This window comes from Erithacus rubecula (genome assembly GCF_903797595.1).
Source record: "Erithacus rubecula genome assembly, chromosome: 11".
NCBI lineage: Eukaryota > Metazoa > Chordata > Aves > Passeriformes > Muscicapidae > Erithacus > Erithacus rubecula.
The window spans coordinates 9,654,254-9,677,014 of NC_136663.1; the positions used below are offsets into that span (position 1 = coordinate 9,654,254).

The following is a 22,761-nucleotide window of genomic DNA, read 5'->3' on the forward strand; positions in this document are numbered from 1 at the left end:
CTCACAAATTTAGCTGCAGTGCTTCTAAGAAGATAACCTGGCCCTGGCCTCTGTACCTGGAGGGAGTTTAGCACCCTTGGTACACAGGGTCAGTGTGGGACACCAAATCAACCCTAGATGGGGGGTTTGCACTGAGGACTGAATTTGAGAAATGCCACGCTTTCCCTTCTGAGGAGTCTGCCAGGGTGGGGTGAAATCTCTTGGGGTCTCTGATTGGGAAGTACACTGGTTTTGGCAGCCAGGGAAGGTGGAGAGAGGCTGAATCACCATTCTCTGCTACAGCTTAAGTCCTTTAGGCACTTACTGTCCTTTTTTTGTGTCCAAACAAGCAGTCTTGCCCTCCTGGGGCTTTCAAGCACTGACTGCGGACATTAAAGCTGGTAATGGGATAAGATGTAAACATCTTCTGAAAGCACACACCAGAGTCCTTTATTTTAAAAATGAAATACATTTTGAAGTGCCTACAAACTCACCCAGAAATTTCTTTCCAAATGAGTAAGGCTTGGCAAGGCTCCCCTCCACAGCCTGAACACAATGTAACCCTTCTGTCTTCCCATTCTCTTCAGGGCAGATGCAGATAGCGAACAGCTACTTAAAGGGCAACATTCCATTATAAAAACAATCACACTCAACATCCCAATTTATTTTAATTGCACTCCTTAGAGATAGCCACAAAACAATCAAACAGAAAGCAATCAGAAAATAGTTTCCCTTCCCCCTCTCCTCAGTATTCCTGACAAGTCTTGTTTTGAATCTGTGAACAGGCAGCTCCTTTGGAACTCCCTGCACCTTTTACCTTCCCTCACCTTGTTCTTTGCCTCAGCTGGGCAACCACAGATTAAAAGTTGGTTCGAAAAGCAGCCAAAGAATCAAAAGCAGTCCCGGACAAAACTTCCCTGTGAAAAGCGGGGTCGTGCAAGGCACAGGGTGCATTTCTGTGCGGAAGGCTCCCCTGGCTCCGGGATGCAGGAAGGTGATGCTCGCAGCCTCCAGCCCCGTTCCCGGTACCGGGAGCCGCCGCCGCCGCCCCCCAGCCGGAGCACAGCCCCCTCCCGTCCCGTCCCGTCCCAGCCCCGGCCCCAGCCCTTACATGGACAAATCTGCCTGCAGGGAAAGGCAGGAATTTGGGCCCTTGACGTCAGCCGCGGGCAGAGCCCGGCAGAGCGGGAGGCAGCGGCCGCCGCTTTCGCTTTTTGTTTCGGGGCCGTCCCGCCGCGCTCGGGGCCGCGGGCCGCCCCTCCCTGCGCCCCGGGGAGGTAAGGGCCGGGGGGCACGGAGGGATGCGGGAGCACCGCGGCCGGGGGGATGCGGAGAGGCTGCCGGACCGGAGGGAGGGACGCAGGGATGGGTGTGCGGGGCGGAGCGCGGCAGGGGCGCGGGGGGACCGCGCTGGAGCGCGGGAGGGGCCGGGCGGGCACGCCGCGGGCAGGGGCCGCCGGCGGAAGGAAGGGGCCGGCGGCGGGGCCGGGGGCGGGCGGTGCGGGTGCGGGGCGGTCCCGGTGCCGCCCCCGGCCCGCCCCCCGCCGCCTCCTCCCGCCGCCGCCGCCGCGCTCGCCTCCGCTGCCTCCTCCCCCGAGGTATTGTTGCAGATAATAACTTGCCCCCTTCCTCCCCCCCCCACCCCCGTCCGCCCGCCGAGGCAGCTGTGCCACAGCTGGAGCCCCCGGCCGGGGCGGGGAGCGCTGCCGGCCGCCCGGGGGGGCCGCCCTGGCTCCTCCCTCCGCGCGGGGCGCCGCGGCCGCCGGAGGGGCCGGCGCGGAGCGCTGAGGGCTCGGCCGCGGGGCGGGGGCAGCGCCGGCCCCGGGGCCGGGGCCGCTTTCCCCGGCTCGGGCCGCCCCGCTGCTCGGCTCCCGGCCGGTGCTGCCGGGCCGGGCCGGGCCGGGCCCCAGCGGGCGGGCCGGTGCCGCAGGTGCACCTGGCCCGGACTGGGGCTGGGGCTGGGGCTGGGGCTGCTCCCGCCCCGCCCCGCCGCCCGCCGACCCCCGGCCGCGGCTCGTAGTAAATAATAAGTTGAGTAAAGCTCCGGCAGCTTTTTATATGCCGGGGGAGGCCCTGCCTTCCCCACCAGGTAAGGACGGAAAACTTTCCCACACCCTGACGTCACCCACGGATTTTTTTATTTTTTTTTTTAGTATGAAGTTCTTTTTTGCCCTCCCCTTTTCTTGCTCTCCTCGGTTAAGAGGCAGACCGTACCGTGCCGTGCTTGGAGCACTCCCCGCGCCCCGGGGCTGTGCTGGGGAGCCGATGATGGAGCAACTCCTGCCTAATTGCTCTGCCGCCTGTACCTCGAGGTGCAGCTTGGCCCTGCCGCTGAAACTAACCAGAGCTGGATCCTCCTGCTTTGTTTTGATTAGTTTTTGTTTGTTTCTTTTTTCCCACACCTGTAGAAATTGACTTTTTTTAGCCCAGTGGTGTTGTTCTTGGCTTAGTTTCCTGTCTGTTTCTTTCTCTTTTGCTAGGCAGTTCTTACACAAAAGTTTAAGGAGTTTGCAGGAGCCTCCTGATGTGTCTCTCTGGACATCTGCAACACCTTGGTCTCTCTCCACAAAGGGGTTTTGACCCATGCAAAAAAGGAAGGTCTCACACAGAACACAAGTGTTTTTGGACACATTCCAGAACTTCTTTGTTTCCGTGACCTTATTTACCTATAGAATTTGTCCTTATACATTCCAAGAATGATTTCTGGGGCAAAATCTGAGAGAGTAGGGAGTGCCTGGGAGCCAGGTGATACAGCAGGTGCTGGCTCACCAAGTCATTAGAGAAATGGGATATTAGGAAAGTATGGGAACATGCAAAGCTGGAGAAGAGGACACAGCATTTCATCTCTATGTTAATAAAGTGGCTGTGTTCTTGTTGAAAAATGTTGGCTGCTGTCCTGTATGTAGCTTAGCCTGCTGTGCAGCAGCAGCACAGTTTAGGGATGTGGGGGACTTTCTAATTATCCCCACCCTTGCTGAAGCAGGACTGGCCCACAGAAGGCTAAACAATACTCTGGGATTTCCCTTGGGAAATAGTGTGTCTGTGGATAAAGATTTATTGTTGAAAACTTCTCTCTGCCTGTCTGTCTCCCTCTGCCCACCCCATGACCTTAAACCCGATTGCTCCTAAATGTATTAGGTCTGTTATTCCCCTATGTCAATTGTTTAGCCTTTGTTGGAGGGTTTTTTCCTACGGGATGGGCCATCAGCAGGTCATGGTGTGGGTGGTGGCCACTGAGCCACCTGTCAACAACCCTCCCTGTCAAATCCTGCCTTTAACTTTGTTATGATGCAGGTGCTGCTAATGGACCCTTCAGGCCTGTTGCCCTTGTTTCACAATGGTTTTCCTTTAATTGTTTTATTCAGGTTTTCTTTTTCCACCTGACTCAGTTTATGTAGGCTGGGTAAAACTGCCAGATCAGGGATACCTGGGTCCAGCATAGCAGTAAGTTGCCATCAGTAATGGTTCTGTGGAGAGCTGCTTCCCAAAAATCTCTCCCACCCTGTGTGTTGTGTGGTTGTGGCATGTTGGCTGTGTGTGTCCCATGTTGCCAGCACTCCTGGGTGGTGGCATGCAGCCCTTGTGTGCTGCCTGGGTAAACTCCTAGGTGGAAATGAAGGACATGTCCAGGAAAGTGGAGCTAAAACTGTCTCATTAAAGCTTCTGTAGGTGCAGCTCCAAGCTGCTCTGAATTACTGATGTTCAGTCTCCATGGTGCCTGGGTCAGTGAGAATTACTGATGTTCTCACTGTACAGCTGTCTCTGTCTTGCCAGCCCTGATTGCCTGGTGTGGTTGGTACTGGCAGGGCAGAGATGCTGGTGTTGAGCTGGGAGAGAAACTCCAATTCCTGTCACACAGAGGTGAGATTTTTACCTTTGGAACATATTTGGAGATCAGTCTGAATGTCAGGGTAGGATGCTGGTGGACATGCCCATGTCAGTGTGGGCTCCAGCTCTATGAGTCCTTTATCTTATTTGTGTTTGGTGCAGAGTCACCCAGCTTTAGGGGATAAAAGTATTGAATGATGTCTGTGATGTGCTGTTGTGAAATGGGGAAAAACTGGCAAAAGCCTGGCTTTAGTATGTATTTTTATTTATACCTCCTAGTAAGAATTATGGTGTGGAGGTTCATGCTCAGAGTGGAGACACTATTCCATTTTGAAGCCTGGCTGTTGTCTTGTTTATTAAAATCACTGCTTGTGTTCTATCTGCTTTATTATAAAACTTAAGATGTACCCTTGTAATCAGTCAAACTTCATGTATGCAGTTTTGGAACGAGATAGTAAGAATGGTTGGGAGCTGGATAACCTGAGGGAGTTTTACCAGCAGTATGGGATCACTCCTATTAACAGGACACATGCTAGGAAAGTGTCAGAGAAATGGTAAGTGCTGTGGAAAAGGGATGTCTATTCCTTTGTACAAATGAAAATGGTGGATTCAAAATGAAGAAAGTTAAGTGCTTTTCAGTGTAAGTAATGGTGGCATTTATCATGCAGAATGTTGCTGAGAACAAGAGTTTAGCCAAGTCTGAAAAGAAGATGGGATGACTGTACAAGTGTCAGGTACATTCAGTGTTGTACCAGCCCGTGGTGATGCCCATTGTACTATTAAACATCTAGTTGGAAAGAAGAAACAGTTTCATGTAGGTTTCCATGAGGTCTCTGGCTGGCACTAGATAGACACAGATAGAGAAAAGCAGTAGCTTGGGTGGATGACACATTGTTCCAAGAACACAGTTTCTGTATGTCTGTGGAAACAAATACTCTCAGGGTGCCCGCAGTGGTTTCTCTATTGTTCGACCCATCATGGTTGTGTGAACAATACATCCTCATTTTGTTGCTCCTCAAGCTTCTTCTGAAAGCCTGACCTACACAGCTATGCCACTTTCCTGAGCTCCTTCCCTGATATGGCTTTGAGAAACACTTGCACACTCTTCCCTGGCTGGCCCCAGATGCTGGGTTTCACCTTTAATTGCTAATCCAGGCTTTGGTGTGCTCTGTGGCAGCCCTGCTAAGATGGAGCTTAGTCCTTGTGAATGCATGGAGAGGTTTTAAAGATGGCATCAGGATGATGAAGAAATATACACTGGGCAAGAGTAGGTCCCTTCTAAATCATAGTACATTCTATGATTCTTTAGGTATGTGTGTGCTTTTTAAGTACTTTGTTTTGGATGGGGCAAAACTTTTGGGGAGGTAACAGGAATATGAAGTCTATGTGACCCAGCAGAAGTCGGTGATTCATCATCTGTATTTGCTGTGTGCATGCAACAGTGGTGCTCCTGTCTGCAAGACAAAGTCCTCCACAGCCAGTCTTTTCACCCCAGTGGCTTCCTCATCTGCCTTTGCTCTCACTCTTGTAGCTGCATAATTCTGTGAAAAGCTAGAGAGATTACTGCAATTGCAGCCAGAACAGAGGAGGAAGGAGCAAAGGAGGTGGAAACCATAATTTATGAAAGGATGTGGGTTATGTGATGCACAGATTCACAAGGAATAATGCCTTTAAAGAGTGTGGCTTATACATAGGCAAATGCTTGAAATAACTTTACAAACAAGGGCTCCAGAGGAGGAATTGGAGGGAAGATCTTGTGTTTGGTATCCATGGTGCATTAGGGTGCTGGAGGAGACCATCAATAAAGTTTGAAGAACTCAGTGTTTTCCTCTTTCTGATTTAGGAAGCTCTTTGTTTTGCAAAACAGAAACAAACAGAGAAAAGAAAACAACAAATCAAACCGAAAACCACAGACCAGAAAAAACCCCACAAAACATTAAAGCTTTTGAGAGTTTATGCCTGCCTGAGAAGCAGACTTCAGCAGGCCTGGTTCTTTTCATTCATCATGCTCCTAGGCATTGCAGGCCATGTAGGGCTGGTGATGTTTTCCAGTCCAAATATGAAAAAAAACTAAAACCCGTTACCCACACTTAATCGTTGCAATTAAGGTTATCACTAGAGACAACTCAGTGAAGATTCTGTTTTGATCTCCAAGAGCTGGTTTCGATCAGATTCTGAGCAACTGAAAGAGCTGGCATGAAAATGATCATTTTAAAGTCATTGTCAGCAAGTCTCTGTCATTTTAGACTGTCAGTATCTGTTGTTGGGATCTGTGGGTGACAGTGACACACATGTGTGAGTCAGAAGAACTCCCAAACTATCACAATATGCTCAGGGAAGGAAAACAAACATCGGTGGAGTTGTGGGCTGCTGATAACCTTTTCTTAGACAAAGTTATAAGCTTTTGAGTGTTGCAGGCTGTTAGGATGTTTTCTATTGCCCTTGATGGCACAAGAAAACCTCGAGATGCTGTGATTCTTTAGCTAACAGATAGATTACTTAGGTTGGTTTGGGGCAGGGAGTGATGCATGAGGGTCTCTGGCTTATGCTAGTTTTGTTGCTGTGTAATAGCCCATCTTTGGGGTTTACAGATCTGGCTGGGAGGGATCTTGTTGTGTGTCTAAGAGAGTTTATGCACATGAGCACCCTCTAAGTGGGTGCCATTCAGTTCTTGGCTGCCTTCCTCCCCCTACTCCTGTTGCTCAGTGATGCTTCAAGGCAGGAAAGCTTCCGCCAAATCTTGGATGATTGTGCTGCCAGTGGAATAGTTAGTTGAGATTTAATATGGCCATTATCTTTAGGTAATAAAGTATCAGCTAACTTGCCATAACTATCTTGTTTAATGTCTATTAAAAGCCCCACATACTTCACTCACTGGGTGAAATTTAATAGAAGTTCATCTGCGCATTTACTGCTTATTTAATTTAAAAATAAGTTGATCGCCATGACTGGAGTAACAGGCACTAAGGATTTAATTAACATTTAGTAAACTGCCCTGTTAGCTCTCAATTGTACAGTCAGGTCTTGTTTATGCATCATTTTGTAACTACCCTCTCCTTTATTTATTAATTTTTTTTATGGCCACTTGATCTCATTGTGGGGAGCTGCAGTCATCTTCTATTCTCCCTCTGCTCCTGATCTCTTCTCACATGGAAAGCCTGTGTCAGGGCTGGGAGCTGGAATAGTGCCGAGGAACCAGGACCCAGCTGCTCACTTGTGAGACCAGCCCAGACAGCTGGGCAAAGGCAGGTGGGATAGAGGAGATTGCATTGACAGGTCCCACAGGCCTTGAAAAAGGATCTGTGGAGCCCCATGGGGTGGGTAGGGTTGCACTGTGTGGTGGGGTAGAAATGTCCAGCTTCAAACCTTACCTTAAATTTCGCTTTTGTGTTTGAGTATGTCCTGTAGGGCTTTTCCAGTGGTGTGGCTGCTGCATGGAATCCAGGTTGGCGAGGTTTGTTTTTTGGATGGAGAGTGTTGGGGTGTTGTTGCAGGTGATTTGTGGGTGGTCCTGTTGCAGTGGCTGTGGTGGTTGTACCCCAGCTGGGGAGGTTTCTGTGTCAGTAACTGCATGTGCACTTTCAACGTGCTGTGTGCACGTACCCTAAGGAGCTCTCTGTTTCAGCAGTTTATTACCTCACCTTAACAGATTTGAATTACTCCACTTAGTGAGGCATGAATGAAATCAAGGAGTCTCCCAGATAGCTCAAGCAGCAGTGGCTGGGTTGGGAGAGTGATTGAATTAGCAGCTGATAAGTGGTTGTAGCTCCAGCTGCTGCATCATCATTGCCTCACTAGCCTTGGGTGTCAGTGAAGTTCCTGTTCCAGCTCTTTGCTGAAGGACATTGGCTGGCTTTGGGTTTAACACACTTTGTTGTTTGAGATAAAGATTTGATTTGCTTATCGTGGGTTTGAGCAAATCTTGAGAGATACCTGAAGGTATTAGTGTGGCCAAGGCAAGTCTATAATCTGGATAGCCCCAGAAAAAATGGATAGTGATTATAGCAGCCGTGTGGCAAACCTATAGTTAATTGCATGCTGTTAACTTTGTTAAAAGAATGGTGTTAAAGTTACGAAGTCCAAGTGCTCCAAAGCTATGAAATGCCCGAATGAAGGTCGTTCAAAGCTTAATTTCAACCTCCCCTGCAAGCAGGTATTATGATATAGCCACTTAATTGCCAGAGCACCTACTCTTTGTGTCCAGAGTGGAAGGTGATACTTAATGAGCATCTTTCAGTTGCTTTTCTTTTTGCGCACTGTGTGGCCTCAAGTCTTGTTTACCATGTGCTGTTCAAACTTGAGACAGAATGCAGGCTTAATTTTCTTTTTGTGCTTTTCTGGAGTGTTCTTTGCTTTTTCATTGGGGTGCTTTGGAAGTTGGAGGAACTATTTTTGTAGTGCCTTCCCAATGTGAAGGAAAATTGCTCTTTTTAGCCATTTTACTGATGGGACACTGGAGCTTGGAGAGGCATGAAACTAGCTGTCTCACATCACCCTTGACACTGAAATCATGGAGTAAAAAGAGTTAGACCAGGGTTGTTCTCTTAAGTGTGCAGTCATAACTGATAATAAAGCAAAGAAATGGTTGGGAAGAATTGTTTGCAATTACAGACTGAAGTTAACATCCTTTCTGCTCAACTCTGGAGATTATGCTGAACTATTCCTTTCACTTATACTTGCTTTCTCCCATATTTCTTGCCTCTTATGCATTATTATCATTATCCTTGAGTAGGGGCAAAGCCTGTACTTACCTTGCATGACTATTATAATACCTAGCTCAGTGTGGAAGCTGGCCTTTGGCATTTGGAGGCTAGAGCAGCTTAGTGCTGTTGGAACTGAAATGTGGTGGTGAGGAGATCCAGAAATGAGCCACAAAGGTGATTAAGGTCCAGGGGGTATTTATGTATAAAAACATATTTCAGGGAGCAGAAGTAATGAGGACTTCACATTATCTGCTCAACACTTCCTCAGTGACTTGTTTTCCCATGTACAGTGTGACTGACATTTTTCAGGGTAGTTGAAGCTTCTTTTAAAGCTTTTTCATCACTCCTAATCCTGCAGGATATTTTATGGAGAATGAGAATCATGCCTTCCTTAGCACTGTTTCACTTTGGTGCTTTTTCAGGGAATCCATTTATTTTTTGAGTTCCTTGGGATACAGAGCTGAGCTTGGAAAACACAGCATTGCATCTTTGCCATTTAAGGAGGTCTTGGTGAACCTTCTGCATAGTAAGTTTGAAATTCAAGTGTATGAGTAATCCAGCTGAACTCTGCAGTTACTTGTGTGCCTGAAGATAAGTGTTTTAGCACTGTCCTGTACCCAAATTCTAACCTGCTCCCAAGGCAGAGGGGTGGGGGACAAATGAAGTGCAGAAGGGTTAAAGTTACTGGGGAGATGTCAGGCTTCTTTCCTTCTGTAGTAGGCAGAGCCTCACTGCAGTGAAGACTCATCTTATACAGAGCAGGAGATCCTATTGTGAGTGGTGCAGGCATTTACAGACTTTTCAATGGCATTCAGTAAAGGACTGTGGGGCAGAAGCATATTTGGGAGCTAGGAATGGTGCCTTGGACCACTGCATTGCTGCAGGAATGAACACAGGGTTCTTGGCATGTGGTGCCTCTTTTGAGTGTCTCCATCTGCATCTGAGGTTTGGGAATGTGGCCAGAGCAGCAGGTGAACTTTAAACAATAGAAATGAGCATGTCTTTCTGAGGCACCCACTCACCCAGGTCCTTGAAGTGTCTGGGTGAAGGAATGGCAGCTCACAGAGTGCCTGTGTGCCTCCTTCCATAGCTTGGCACAGCATGCTTTGCTCTGTTGTGTGGGAGAACTGTGAACCTGGGGTGTTGGAGGCTGGGGAAGTTAGCTGAGAAATTTTTGAGGGCTACATCGTTCATGGGAAAAGAGCAGAGCTTGCTGCCTTACTACACACAGGGATCCCTGAAGGGTGTGTTCATTTATAAGTCATTCTGGATGAGGTTAGTTACTCCATGCCCTCATTGCACACACGGCCTACAGGCCGTGTGTCATGGGCACTGCTCCTACAAATGTCCCTGAGAATGCAGGGCAGGTGGCTTGATATCACCTCACCTCTGCACTGCTGGGTTTATTGCTTTTCTGTGCTCTACCCTGGGATAAGATAGAGAGGATTGCTCCAGTGTATTACAATGATCAGCTGTGCTGCTTGTCCCCACCCTGTCTGGAGTCAGGCCACTCTCTGGGCTCCTGTATCCACATCACTCTGCTTTCTGGATGCCACGGCCCAAGCCTCCAGTCTGTATTCATTTGCACACCTGAGGTGCTGTTTTAGGGCTTGGGATATGCTGTCAAGTGCCAGAAGCTCAAGTGAAAGTGATCTGCTCCAGCTTTATTGGCTTCAGGGCAGCCTGTTAGCTGTTCCCTGGCCCTGGAGCTGCAGTAAGGCACAAGCAACCTGATGGGTTTTTGCAACAACTCTTGATAAATTTTTTGTGTCTCACGTGATTTGATTCATACCTGATAAAGGGTGTGCCCACTTCCATGGGTGGAGCTGGATGTGCAAAGGTAGCTGTGTTATCAGAAAGTCACTGGCTCACCTAATTTAGTTTCAACTCCCTTAGTAGAGGCACGTGCTAGAATGGGAATATATTTTGCCTAATTTAGTTGTGCAAATTCTATCAGATGTAGAATGAAAGTGATTCCATGTGTTTTTGATCTCCAGAAAGATAAGACCTGTCCATCTAATGAAAAACATAAGTAGTTCTGGGTATGGTTTTTGTATACTCCTGTGTTCCTTTCATCCTTTGTTTTTGCTTCCATATCCCATAGCCAGCATTTTCTTGTGTTGTCCATATCTCTAAATTTGACCAGTAGCATCTTGGGCTGGGCCTGGCACTTGTTTTGCTGCCTGAAGGAGAGTTGAGTCTGCAATCAGTGTGCATCAAATTCCTTTGAACCCTAGCACAGAGCACAAGTTGCACCCATGAAGTGATGTCTGGGTCTGAGGAGTTCCTGCCCTGGGAGATGAAGAACGGTGAGAGAAGAGCCAAATGATTGACTTGTGAACATACTGACTGATAATGAGCAAAGATCAAAAGGGTGTAAAAAGCAGAATGTGACTAAGATAAAGACCTGATAAGTATTGAAATGTGTGGAGGAAAGGGAAGCAGTAGCTTCTGACAGAGCAAATGTGTACATGTAGGACTTGCAACTTGGTGCAAAACAATTCTGGGTCGTGGGAACGTATGGCTGCTGTGGCTCTGCCACTGTGAGCCATTGCCACTTTTGTCCCTTTAACAAATAGGCATGGTTCAATCTGGAACCTGCTAGAGCTCTTCCCGTCCTTCCTGGGCAGTTCATGTTCCCCATGGCTGTTTATCACTTCAGTTTCTGAGCTGTGCACACTCACTGTCTCATTCCTCAGCCCTTACTCACAGGAGTGTGTGAGGGAGGGACACCCAAGAGAAACATGAAACTTGTAAAGTCCCTTACCACAAGGAATTTGGGTGGCTGATCTGCTGCAGCTGGGTGTTTGGGAGCCTGCTGGAGGTCTGTGGGCTGTGAGTGTGATCTGCAGCACTCCAGAGCGTGGGATGGAGCTTGGGGGAAGGTGGTTTTCCCCTGCAAAGGGCAACCCTCATCTGGGGGCTCCTGGTAGAGCTGTGCTGGCCCAACCTGTCAGCAAAAGTCAGTTGTGCATTTGGATGGGGTAAAGTGGAGGAGGGGAGCATTATGACTCACTGAAGTTATCAGGGACCAGAAGTAGGCTGTGAGCTGCAGGGGATACCTCACACCTCCATCCTAAAGCAGTGAAATGTGTCAGGGGAGATGCAGCCATTTGTGCAAGTGCAGTGTGGGGCTTTGGGTTTTGGTCCAGCATTGGCATCCATAAATAGGCCAGCCCCTTCCTTAGGCTAGTGTTTGTGTGCACTTCTCAAACATGAACCAGATAATCCCAACAGATGTTTGGCAGCCTCCAGAGGCCATAAGGAAGTTAAATATCACTGCACTTTGCTAGGGAGATGCCCAGGATTCCTGCTAGAAGATCCCATTGGAGCTGTGTGTTGGTGGCTGTGTGGGCTCAGCTCAGCAGGGCACCTGCTGCCATTGCCTCAGGCTGCTCTGTCAGTGTGAGAGGGCTGGGCTGGGCTTCCATTGATATCAAAGACACAACTTCCTTTAGTTTGTGAGGGAGAATGGGATTTACCAGTATGTTTATACACTCCCACTTTAATAAAGTTGAAAGGACGGAGCTGGGGATTTTTTTTGCTGCCTGCCTTTGTCCATGTGCTGATGTGCCCACCTCTGTGGGGGTTGTGTGTGAAGTCATGATGCTCCTGGTTGGCCTGTACCCTCTACTAGCCTCCTTCTCTTTCCCCAAATGTCAACATTTAGTTGCAAGCTTAAACAGCTTCTGAGGACCAGAAAGTGGTGATGATTTATTTTGCAGTTATCTCTGAATTCTCTTGTTTGTGATTCAAGAAGGACTGAGGATCATATTCATTTGTCCTGGCCTCTGTTTTATGCTCTGGCTAGGTGGCTGTCCTGATTTTTCAGGCAGAGTTGTAATTATAAGGCTGCTAAGTGAAGTGCTTGGAGCAGCAGCAGGATGATTCTGGATTACTAATAGATAAAAAACTTTCCTTTGGTGTTTCCCCACTCAGTTCTTTATCATCTCCATGAAATAGCAATGATGGCTCTGAATACCTATGTGTGGTTAAAACTTCCTGGAGTCCCCTCAGGGCACAGACCTCACCAGTTTTTGCCATTCAGCACCTCAAGGATAAGTGTTGGTGTCTTCTGTGATGACAGAGGCTCTGTGGGGCTTGTCCTGTCCCTCATTTCTCTGAACCTGCTGCAGTCCCTCTGCTGCACCATGTGTGCATCTGACTCTGGCCTGTGCTGCCAGTGGCTGCTGCCCAGCCTTTTTGTCTGCATTAGCTTAATTGAGTGAGGAGCTTCCAGCAGAAGCTATTCATTCCCCTGGTAACTGTGCTTGACAATCAGAAGTTATTCTGGGGGTGAAGGACTAGTACAAATTTGTTTTCCTTGGTTGGGGATCCATAACCCTTAATAGTTTCTTGCTCATAGGAGCTGAGTGGACTTGGTTTGCTGCTAATTAGAAGCCAAAAGGGTACATAGTCTTTTCCAAAATAATTACCATCTTTGGTGAACAGAACAAAACTATGCTGACTTCCTATTGGTTTCCAAACCCTTTGCTTGTGATGTGTTACTTTGCACTGGCACATAGGAGGGCCCCATCAGGGCCAGCAGCTCCATCCTGGTGCACAGGGAATTTGTGCTTGAATCCTTTGTTTGCTGTTGGACCAACAGATAAATATAGAAGAAGCACAGGATTGTAAGAAATGTTATGAAGCTAATAATTACATTTGGAATTGAGGATGTGTTTTCTTGGTGGGAAGCCATTAAAGGTGATAGAAATGAGTGTGTATACCCTGTGTGCCAGAGTGTGTTTTTTATCTTGGCTTTTTAAGGGCTAAAAGCCAGCCAGAAGAACAAAAGGTTTTGAATGTATGTGTGTGCTCACACATTCAGTTCCTAGACAGTTTCATTTCTATCAGTAATTGGTTTCAGCTATACATGAACTTCAATTCATATGTTGAATTGGGCCTGCTTTTACAGTGGAAGATGCCTCTTTTCCTTTCTGTTTACCCAGTCTCTGCTTCTGTCAAGTTTTTGCCTCGACAGGACTGAACCTGCAGCATGAGGGAGTCAGAGGGTCTTCTCCTTTTTTGGCTGGTTCTGAGTGTCCATGCAAATGTTTGTGCTCCTTCTGTGTGAATTGGAAGGGTTGACTGGTGGCACTGCTGGGTTGAGGGCTGGAAGATGTCCAGTCCAAAGTGGCTGGGCTCCCTGGAAGCAGGACCTCGAGCTCTGTAACTGCTGTTTGCTCTGTGTGTGAAAAGCAGAAGCACCTCTCCAGCCTTTCATTTATCCTCACTGTTTACCACACTCACCATACCTCGTGCTGGGGTTTGGGCTCTGAGCCCCAGCTGGGGTAGGAGGAATGGCTGGGTGGGCAGCAGTCACTGGCTGAACAGACATCCTCTTGAAGGAATGGTACCAGGATGGGCAGGAATCTCTCAGGACTAGGTTCAGAGGCTGGGGCAGGATCAGCTCCTTTCAGAATGCTCTGGAAATGAATGTGTTTGACCTGCTGTAAAGGCTGATGATGGCATATGTGCTCACTCATCTGCAATGCCCCCTTTTGCATTCCCACCCTGGGTACAAAGTGAGTTGTGCTCACTTTGCACAGGGAGCATTCCCAAAATTGCTGTGCTCTGCTGTGGCATGTGCAGGGAGCAGCAAAGGGGCTGTATTTTCTTAATCTGCCTGTTTGATGAGGCAGTATCTGGCTGTGCCCTTAGCAACGGTTTTTTTCATGCAGATCAAGTCTCCTGTTTTAATTGACTAAGAATAAAGAACTTGAAGAGGGTATGAACCCATGACCTTGAGATAAATAGTTTCTTATTGAGTTCCTGAGCCCCTAAGCCGCCCCCTCTTGTGAGAGTAGCGTGGTTTAATCAAAGGTCAGAGGCTTTGTTGCCTCTGAGCGCCTCAGTAAAAGAGGGTGACATGAGCGAGTTCTCCCCAGTCCTCCATGACTGCAGTCATTTTTGGCCTGTCAAGTTCCCTTTGAGCTTGCTGTGCTTGTCCTCTGTTCCTGGGTGATGGCTCTCTTGACCTTCTGTGGTCTCTGTGAATGCTGATAAAGACCTGGTGATCTGGCTATGGGCAAATGGCTTTTGCAAGGCTGCTGTGAGCCCTGTGTGCAACATGCAGATTCACAGCCCTGACAGGACACAGCCTTTACTTGCCAGCTCTTCCCACTCTGCTCCCACACGTGTCTCCTGTTTCTAGGCTAAAGGCCAAGTGTGGTATCTCACACAGTGCTGTGTGGTCAGTCTTGGCATGTGCTGACTTGTGCTTGGCCACTGATGCCTAAGATGCTGCAGTTGCTCATGAAGGTTCTCCCCTCATTTTATTTGATGCTCCCTTCTTGGGTGGTGACCAGGCCTGTCTGTACCTCTTGTGAGATGAGCAGTATTAGTCTGGCTTTCTATCTCCTCCTCTGCCTTCTGTTTTTCTGACTGCAGTCATCAATGCTCCTCAAGCCTGGCTGATGGCTGTCATGGAGCTGGTCTTGCTTGCACATTGGATGCTGACTTCCTTGGTGCTGTGCCAGTTCAGTCTTTAAAAATACTGTCTGGCAAGTCCTGGAGAGATCTTTGCCTCCAAAAGCTTCCACGGCTCTGTTCTAGTTTTCCCCATCACCAAGTAAAAAATAAAAACACTTGGCTCAGTAACAAATGCTGGCTTCAAATGCTAGCAGCAAAATTCCTGCTGACAAGCTTAGTATGGTAGGGTAGGAGTAGGTGAGGACAGGTGTGATGGTGGTGTTATGCTGTTAGGTGCTCCTGTGAATCACACAGTGAGACAGAAGAAGGCTGAAGAAACCTTTCCTGGTCTCGAGTGGTTTGTACCTTTGGTGTGATGTTGCAATCACACCCTGTAGCAAATGTTTGAAATGAGTAGATCTGCACTCTTCCAGAATACCGTGCTCAGGTGTAGCAGGTTGGAGGATATCACATGGCAAACTCTTGGAAGAACACAGAGATTGAGGAGCCAAGAAAGCTTTGTGCTGAGAAACCATCAGGTACATGGGAAGAAGCGTGATCTCTCCCTTCAAGCACCAGTGAGATCCAGTAAGGGTGCTGGGAGGTGTGTAATTGCTAACTTTGCCACTTTGCAAACCATAAGCCTCTTTCTTCTCACTGAGAAACAGGAATGCAGACAAAGTGAAACAAATCATAGAGGTTCAGGGGTGCAATTTTATAGTCATTGGTGCTCTAAATAAAGGAAATGCAGTGAAAGTCCAGTGTATTTATTTCCCCATGTCGAGGTACAGTGACATCAAAGGTCTAAATCCTTTTCATCATCTATTTTTAAGAAAAATTGCCCTTACTGTGCTGAAAAATTACATGATAAATAAGTCTCCTTTTACAGACAATTAATTAAGCTCCTTCAATGGGAGAATATTCCACAGAATTCTCATGGAAGTCTGTGTGTGCTGGTTCTCTTGCACAAGGTGGTGAAGGAATATCCAAGCTCTGCCACCTTCCCTTTGCTTGTGCCCAAGTCCCAGCTGGCAGGATGGGGCTGTTTGTAGGGCTGGTGTGCTGTCCCCACCTCTGTCACCTTTTGGGGGAGCAAGTCCTTCCCTGGCATGCAGGGGAAGTGTGTGGAGCTGTGTGCCATCCTGCAGGCAGGTCAGCAGGCTGTGCTGATAGATGGGTGTTGGGCACCTGTGCTGTGGGATAGCATGTGCCTGGTCCTGCTGGGCTGGGACATTGGGATGGCTTTTCCTTCCCATTGTGCTGCTGTGAGTGCAGGACACCCTCTCATTGTCCTTTTTTCTAGTTATTAGTGTCAGGCTGGGGTTTGCACACCCCAGGGCTGGTGTGGTGATGTTCAGGTGTCCTTTGGGGAAGGAGAGGGGCAGTAGCTTTGTCTGTAGTGAAGGTCCAGGGCTCTGTGTGATGGTCATAGCAGGTTGTCACCCACAGCAAAAGGCAGCACCTTTGCCATTGTCCCTTCCCCATCCCTACCCTGGAATGGGGATTCTGTGGGAGCAGCCCAGTTCTCCATCACATGGAGCAAAAGCATAAAGCAGAGCCTCAAGTGCTGCCCTTATTATTTGTTTCTTTTTTTATTCCTTTGGCATAAGGGCCAAAAACAGGGAGTCTGGCTTCCAGCTGAAATCAGGATAATTTAGAAAGTAAACCAGCCTTTTAATGTATCTTCTGCATGTCTCAGTCCCCATCTGTGATGGAAGTAATGGTGCTCTCTTGTTCAGAGCTTCTCTGGCCCTTGTACTTTTCAGATGTAATGAGGGCAGGTATTAGGGCTTGTCAGAATTGCTCCAGAAATTTTTATCTATATTTGGAATAAATGAGTCCTTTCTCAAAATTGAGCTTTCTGAGGGAAACGTCAGCTTGCAACTCATTTCTTGTAAGGAAAAAAAAAAAGCCTTGGGTTTTTTCCTATTATTCTATTTGTGACAGTAAAAACATTTGTTGAAAACAGAAATGTTTTTACGAGGTGCAGTCAGTGGTGAGACCATTCCACATGCTGCTGGGCTATTGCCACATGTCCACGTTTACCTGGGCCTCTCTGCCCCATCCAAGCTTTTTCTTTTTTCTTGAGGGAATATGCTTCTTTGGCCTCTCCAAGCAGATGTTTGGAAAGGGGAGCAGGAACACTGAGAGGATCTTATTTTATTTTTTTCATTTTTAATACACTCTTACCCGATCTGGAGGCATTTGTTCTAAGTCTGAGATAGGGGCAGGCTAGTCCTGGACTTAAATACCTTTGCTATTAAGATATAAAGGTGAAAGAAGATGGTTAATGCTTGGAGAGAAAAAACATTTCTAAACCAGAGAGATTTACTGATCCTGGTTGATTGTGCTTTTTTAAACATCTCCATGGATTATAATGTTTTCAAAAATACCAGGCCTGACCACGTGGGCACAGGAGTGTGGAATCCAGTTGTCTGCCAGCTTTTTGTTGCTATTTTCAAATGATCTGGCCAAAAATTTAAGCCTTTAACAGGAAGGCTGTCTAGTCTAGGCTTTAAGTTTTGAGTTTCTTTTACAAATCATTTGAAGGACCACAATAAGAGGGCCTGCCATGCTGCCAAGGGTTGCATTGAGGTGGCACCTGAGCAAGCCTGGGAGAAGGTGTTTTCTGCCTTCAAATTTTGGCCATGTAAAATCAAAATGGTTAAAGGAGCATCATGCTTTATAATAAAATGCCCAATAAAATGCTTAGACTTGGCACAGCAAACATGAGCCACCTCTGCCCTGGGAGATTTCAGCTTTAAAGTGGGTTGCAGAAGACCCTGGGCTGGACTCCTGCCTTGGGCACAGCTCTGCTCTCCTCCCCTGTGCTCCTGGGCACTGTCAGTGTGTTTTTCTTGACCAAGCACCTTACAACACAAGAGGTGTATTAGGGCACTGTTCTGCTGGTGCTGCCTGAGAGGAGGATGACTATTCCTTAGGAAGTGAGGGAATGACATTTTTAATGTTTTGGGTTGAAAAATGTTATCAGTTGTTTGAAACCCAGAATCTGTGGTACTCTGATACTGTATGATTGATTGTCCTTTTTTGATTAAGAAGCTGGGGTGCCTTGAAGTGAGAAAGTGAAAGTGCCTCTCTCTTGCTCAGGGTGTCTCTGACCAGGCTTAGTGAAATGCAGACATCAAGCAGTGAGGGGGAAAAAGAAAAAATGAAAATAAAATTCACTGAGGTGGTTTTGAAAATCTTGCATTTCCAGTAAAGTGAGGGAGTGTGAGCAGCGTGAGGTCAGTAGTCTGTGCTTGGAAAGGCAGGATCCAGTCCTGGTGTCAGTTCCAGACATGTAAATCACAGGCAGCACTGCTGGCACTGATGGGAGCTGCTGAAAGGTTGCTCCAGCATGGGACCCGCAGGCTTTCTGGCACAGGCATGCTGATTCCTCTCATTCCTTAGCCACCCTTTTTTTCTAGCTGTCCTTGGGCATTTATAATAGCAGCAGTGCAGTGTGGCTGGTCCTGCTTTTGGGTTGGTTTCTGGCCATCATGGCCCGGTGGCTCCTGGCTGCTGGGATGCCATAGGTAGGGCTGTCTCACAGCTTCCTTAGCCACTGTTTAGATCTGTTCTGCTCCAAATGATCTTTTAATTTCCTATAATACAGCAGTCTCTGGGGAGCTGGATGTCATCTCTTCTGTGCTGCTGTGTTCTCTTTTCCCCCCTTGTCTCCTAATTTTCTGCCTCTTGTTTTAGTTACGTTTAATGAACACCTGAAAATCAAGTGGGACAGCAAAGATGAAAACATGTATCCTGGTCCCAGAGCCTGCTGTGCACTGCTGGAGGACCTTGGAACTCCCTTGGGGCAGTGCTTTTAGCACCAGGCTCTGCACCCTGCAGCACGTAGGGGCTGCCAGAGAGTTTGCTCTATTATGGGAGCTCATTTTCTCCACCCAAGCTGATGGTCTGTGCTGTGGTCGCCATCAGCCTTCCTCCAGGATGAGGGCTGGAGCAGGAGCTCGGAAGTGATAAGCCCTATTATAGCTAATTTTGACACTTGGGGTTGTGGTGGGATTGGAAGCAGCTCTGTCCTGAGTGTTGTCTATCTAGGAGGGGTGTGTGCTCCCTTGCAGACTGAAACCATTCACAGAGTCACTGCTTTTCACCAGCACAGGATTTGACAGCCCACAGGGCAGCAGCCGGGCTTTTTGTGTTGGTGACTCCCTGAACAGGTGCCGTGCTGGCAGCAGAGTGGGGGAAACACATCCTCAGCTTTTGTTGTCTTGTGTGATCCTTTTGTTAAACTTCAGCAGTGTGCTGTTGAACCGAGCAGTTTAATTTTAATCCATGGAACCTGAGAAGCACAGATGCAAACACAGAAAACTGTTAGGGCCAGACTCTGTGTGTGTCACTGGCCCAGTGCAGAAGGAGGAGTACCTGTCTCTGTATGGCTGTGCTCAAGTGTAAAACTACCAATGCTTGTAAACTGAATTTTTAGTCAGAGTGGGACTCCAAATTTGCGTGAAAGGGGTCTGATTTTTCCAATGTGTGAGAATGTGGAGACCTCAGTGGCTGCAGTGCCCGAGGGTCAGGGCTCTGGCAGTGGAGGAGATAACGTGAGATTTCTGAGTTTGGGAGCTTTGGCCAACAAATAGCACATATATTGGCACAGAGTGGGAAAGACATAAAAAGACATATGTCAGAACAGGGCAGGCTTTTAAGTGGTTTTCATTTAAAATGAAAAGGTCAGATTGAATGAGGTTGGCATCTGGGAAACTGTTCATGCACCTGCCAATCAAAGAGAGGGGGGGACCCATGTCAGTTTGTGCTGATGAGTGACTGGCTGAGAGCTTGTCTGTGTTTAAAACTTGGTGACTGGAACAGTTAAAATGACAATTTTCCTTGTGGCTGTCAGGTTGAGCCATCTGCCTCATGAGGGAATGGAACAAAGGATCCCAGCATGAGGCTGCTTTATCCCACTTCAACTGGTGTTTGCACTTGGGCTTCAACAAGTACAGCTATGCTGACTTAAGATATAATAATAGTAATAAATAGACTCTAAATATTGGTAACACTTTCAAGTGTGAAGGAGATTAAAAGTGAATGCAGCTTTTGAGTAGTCAGAAAAACAGATGCCATTCAAACCAGGCTGTTCTGGGAGAAGTGTAATTAGCTGAAGTCATTTTCACAGGTAAGATTTTTGATTTAAAGGGACTGTGGTGTCTGGTTACTTCCATTTCTACGTGGCCACTGTGGGGTTGTGTTAGGGACGCCCTGTTTGTCTGAAATTGCTGACTGCTGCTTTTTGAAACTTGGAATTCTTGCAGGGGATTTTTCCACTGTTCATTCCTGAAAAATCTGAACAATCTAAAAAAACTCAACCCATAGTGGAGGACTGATGCTTAAATTCAGGCATTGTAAACTACTGGTTTTAGATTTAAATCTGCAAACAGAAAAAGTTGCTTTCTGTACTTGTGTGTTAAATTCATATTTATTTTTTCTTGAAAAACATTGATTCTTACTGTCAGTAATACAGTGTGAGTATTGTCAGCCAGTGAGTGAATGAACTGCTTCTGATCATTTTGTTGTTAATGGAGTTTGATAGAGTGGCTCTGGTGGATATTGCTGTGACTATTTGGGCTGGCCCTGTCCTGCTCACCTGTGGATGTGCTGCCAGGAGGGAGTGCCTGCAGTGCCTGCCTGGGCATTGGTGGGTGCTGGGCCCTACTTGTTGCTGAGAGGGTGGTTTCACAGCAAGTTTTCAGCCTCAAGGAGCATATGTAGTGTCCTGCTCACCTTGCTGCAGGAACCCCAGTCACAAGTGACAGGGACAGCTGATGTGGGAAGCAAAGCCAGGAAGATGCAGATCAACTGCTCAGATCCTATCAGTAGTCTTGTAAATATTTTGTGAGTTAAATCTGGTGAGAGACAACCCTGAGCCAAGATTTTTTAAACACGTTGGGTCCCAAGAAGTATTGTCTTACCTGGAGCTCCTGGAGGTGCTGCTGTGAGTTGAACTGAAATAGTGTTGGAATCAGCAGGGAGTGTTGTTGTCTTCTGCCTTTGCAGATAAGACTGAAGGGCATTTTGCCAGGAGCCTGTGGGAAGGACCTAAATTGTATGTAACTCTACATAATTTTAAAATGAAAAGTAAACATGCACAACCATAATATTTGCTTGTACTTGTCTCCTCGTTGATGGATGGAGAGAAATTGCTCTTTGGCTGAGTTCATCAGCAATAAACCTCTGCAGTTACTCATCTTCACCCCTGCAGTGAGTGGGAGAGGCCATTGCAATTTCCAGTTGGTTTTGTCCTTGTAACACCTGAGGGGAGCTCTGATGGTCCTGGGGACATTCAGAACCCCCTGTCCCTGTGGGGTTCAGGGCTGGCTGCCAGCACAGGGACTGAGCTGGGCCAGAATGAAGCTCAGTGTGCTCTTGTGATGTTGGCACAAGGGACATGTGCCACTGCTTGAGAAAGCAAAAGCTCTGTCACTCGTGGCTGTCATGGCCTCAGACATTACATGGGGGACAAGGGGTGTTGGAAGGGCAGGAAGCCATCTCACTGTGTGACAGGAGTCACTGTGAGCCACCAACATGTTTTGCTCCTTATTTGTTGTAGTTTTGTGGGCTCACATGCACCATCATGAACAGCACAGGTACAGCAAACAAGTCTGAACTGAGCTATTTCATAGTGACAGCAGCAAATAGCAGAAACTTTCTCTGCTGAGCTGTGATGACAAGCCTGTGCTTGTCATGGGCAGAGATAGGGCTTTAGAGTGACCAGGATGTGGCTGGGATGGGATGCTGGCCAGGGACTGATGGGGACAGGAAGGAGTGTGTGCCTCAGATGCTGCTGGTCTCTGTAGGATGCACCCTGACATGGGTCCTGGCATGTCCCATCTCACGTGCAAAATAGTGGCCACATAGCCTGGTGATCCCCTCTGCTCTAACTTCATCATCTGCAGAAAGGGAAAACACAACATTGAGCAGGTCACACCAAGAAAAGGTGGTGTCTGCTGCTCAGCTTCAGGTAGGGCTGAGATAGTTCCCACTGAGAATTGTACAGAGCTCCAGAGAAAAAAAGCTGTGCTGAGGGAGAGGGCTGGTGGTGTAGCTCTGCTGACAGTAGCGGTAACCTCATGAGCTTCAAAATGCCTTAAATGGCACCTTCTAGCTCTCTCACTCTGCTCAAGGCCAGAGATGGTTCACCCTGTTCTCTTATTTTATGCCTCATTTGGTATCTCCTTATTCCTCTCCCTTCTCAATGGCATTAGGAGCAGTAAAGGAGTGGTGCCTTGAGGAGGTGTGAGTTGTTGGCCAGACTCTGGCAGCTGACATTTCTGGTCATTGCTGGTCACTGGCCCAGCTCAGGGTGGTGGGTCTTACTTTTGGAGGTGCTGAAAAGAGTCCAGGAGTATGGACACTTCTGCTTAAGAATGCTGGGGAGGAAAATGCTGCTTTTCCCAGAAATTGTGTGGGTTAAACTGCTGGCTTCAGAGAGAAGCTGTTGGGAAGCCCATACAGTGTGCATCACTCAAGTCTCTCTCTTTTCAGGGCTGGAAAAGAAACCCAAAGTCGTGAGTCTGGTGGAGCCCTGCGTGTTTCCAAACTCCCTGCTCTGAGTTCATCCCACCAGTAAGGCTGTGCAGTGTGAGAACTGGTATGTAAACACAATTCACAGGCACAAGGGACAAGAAGGATGTCAGGCTATTCTGACAGTGGCACCTTGTTCGTGGCTCTTGAAGTTTGGAGAGAGAGTGGGATCACCAGGAAATACAAGACAAACTGATGGCTCCCTGGTGGTGCTTGCACCCAGAGGCTTTGGTGGGGAAGGGCTGAGCAGTGAGTGGCTGTGAGTGTCCAGAAGTCACCCCAGGCTGTGGTG

The 22,761-nt window shown here is 47.7% G+C and overlaps 1 protein-coding gene across 5 annotated transcripts in view; it reads left to right on the plus strand.

Moving 5' to 3' along the window:
- Positions 1 to 1,369: 1,369 nt before the first annotated feature.
- The window catches only part of LPP (LIM domain containing preferred translocation partner in lipoma), a 315,895-nt gene continuing 294,503 nt past the window's right edge, over positions 1,370 to 22,761 (plus strand). For 3 of the 5 annotated variants that reach the window (XM_079315245.1, XM_079315244.1, XM_079315243.1), the window contains exons 1-2: positions 1,370 to 1,577; positions 22,431 to 22,536. The gene's annotated coding sequence lies outside the window, so the exon portion shown is untranslated. Of the gene's footprint in view, positions 1,578 to 21,887; positions 21,907 to 22,430; positions 22,537 to 22,761 lie in introns of those variants that run through there. The other 2 variants (XM_079315246.1, XM_079315247.1) reach the window with 2 other exon arrangements.